This window comes from Electrona antarctica (genome assembly GCF_951216825.1).
Source record: "Electrona antarctica genome assembly, contig: scaffold_811, whole genome shotgun sequence".
NCBI lineage: Eukaryota > Metazoa > Chordata > Actinopteri > Myctophiformes > Myctophidae > Electrona > Electrona antarctica.
In genome coordinates this window covers 1-2500 of record NW_027638653.1, presented here as the reverse complement: position 1 = coordinate 2500, position 2500 = coordinate 1, and positions in this window count along the sequence as shown.

The following is a 2500-nucleotide window of genomic DNA, read 5'->3' as shown; positions in this document are numbered from 1 at the left end:
CTGAAGGATACACACAAACCATTACATGATGTCCCCTGAAGGATACACACAAACCATTACATGATGTCCCCTGAAGGATACACACAAACCATGATGTCCCCTGAAGGATACACACAAACCATTATCACAACCAATTAAGTGAAATCACTGAATATACCTTTAAACAAACGACCTCACTGATGGCGTGGTTTGTGTGTATCCTTCAGGGGACATCATGTCTTGTCTCTGTGGTGTTGTTCTGGGCTGTGGTTCTGTTCTGTTAGAACAGGCTGTGGTACAGTAAGTTGTTCTGGGCTGTGGTTCTGTTCTGTTAGAACAGGCTGTGGTACAGTAAGTTGTTCTGGGCTGTGGTTCTGTTCTGTTAGAACAGGCTGTGGTACAGTAAGTTGTTCTGGGCTGTGGTTCTGTTCTGTTAGAACAGGCTGTGGTACAGTAAGTTGTTCTGGGCTGTGGTTCTGTTCTGTTAGAACAGGCTGTGGTACCGTATGTTGTTCTGGGCTGTGGTTCTGTTCTGTTGGAACAGGCGCTGGTACCGTATGTTGTTATGGGCTGTGGTTCTGTGTATTTCTGTTGGAACAGCCTGTGAAGAAGATGAATATCCCAGAGGGAACAATAAAGACAATTATTATTATTATGACATTAGATGAGATGAGATCATGTTATGTTGAGAAATGAAATGGCATTGAAATGAGGTTGCACGACATCAGGAGATGGAATGAGACATGGGATGAGATGAGACGAGACGATAGTAGGCTAGATGTGATGTAATGTCATGTTAGGTGACATTAATACTTTCAGCGACATTGCCGTCGATTAAAGTCAATTGAAGCCTAATTTTGATACTGACGCTTAACGCCATTGCCGACGGCCTCCGGCAATTGCGCTTTTATGGCGCGTTCGTTTGCTCGAGCCAAAATGCTACTCACGTTAGCCGGTTAGCTAGCTGTGTTGTTAGCACAGCACTGGATCGCCCATCTTAGATCGTCGTCGCCATAATAATCCATTCTATCCATTTATTTCAATCGCCTGTATCTCCTATTCCTTGTCCCAGATGGCATTTTGGTCAAAACAGCGTTTCTTTGACGGCACAGATATGACGATCTGGAGCTCTGCAGAGCTCCGGTCTGGCTTCAGATGGTAAACAAGGCCTGTCCGCTCCGTGTTGCTTCCAAGGTTATGACTACTGCTCATGGACCGGAAATGGCGGCTTTTCAAAATAAGAGCTCAAATTAAAAAAATGCTGGCGTGAATTAGATCCTAATTTTTCAATAAATGATAGCGGCCTAAGTGTTAAGGGACGTCATGATGTGCGGTTGAGACAGTGTCGCGACAGGGTCAGAAGGCAAGCAAAGAACTTCCATTTGAGGAATATCTGCATGGTGTTACGTTTTAATGTGTGTAATGTGTCCAAGTGTGAAACTATCTGAGAGCCATTGCTTAGCTCTATGTAGTATACTAATAATAATAATAATAATAATAATGGATTTTATTTATAATGCACTTTATCATTCCTCAGAATCTCAAAGTGCTACAGTAGACAAAAATATATAAAACAGTAGGCAAAAGCAAAAAAATAACATTACACGATTAAAAGCACACAATTTAGGAAAACAGGAAAGGGAAACAGGATAACAGTTATTGAACATGAGGGCATGGGTCAAGGAATACAAATCAGTGGGTTTGGGGGAAAGCCTTATTGAAATATAATATATAGAGTGTACAAATGAGACAGACCCATATATAGGGTCCTTTTGGTTCCAAACTATCATTTAGCTGGGGGACCCCCTGGGACCCATTTTAAAGCATATGCCAGTGACCGCCGATAAGGGAGGATTCTTACGGCTCTAGCAGTGATTCCTGAAACGTATTCATTTCATGGACCCCCCCCCCCCCCAGTTTCACACGCATTATATGCTACGGACCCCCGATTTAATGGCATTTCTATCTCTGGGTACCCCGATTTATATTGTAAAACCACTGTTCATTTAACTCTGAGAGTGTACAAATGTTTGTACACTCTCTGAGTTACAGACCCATAAGGGTCCATTTGGTTCCATTTGTACACTCTCAGCGTTACAGACCCATAAGGGTCCATTTGTACACTCTCTGAGTTACAGACCCATAAGGGTCCATTTGGTTCCATTTGTACACTCTCTGAGTTACAGACCCACCCTTGCTTTTAATTGATTTATCTGTCTTTTAAAAAATCACACCCGTGTGAACTGAGTGGTGTAAGGTTTTATATAGCATGATCAGCTGTGGTCTGACATAATGTCTGACGTTAAAGATCTTTGGCTAGGTAGACTCGTCTTCTGATGTGATGATTTGTGACCATGAAGTTGATTCAGCTGGAGTTTTTGTCCGATGTGAGGTATTATATAAGGTAAGGTATTATATAGCCTGATCAGCTCTGATCTGACGTAATGAAATCACACCTGGATGTGATTTCACAACTGGCTTTTTTTGTGCAGAGAAAATGACCATGGTTGCTACGGTCATC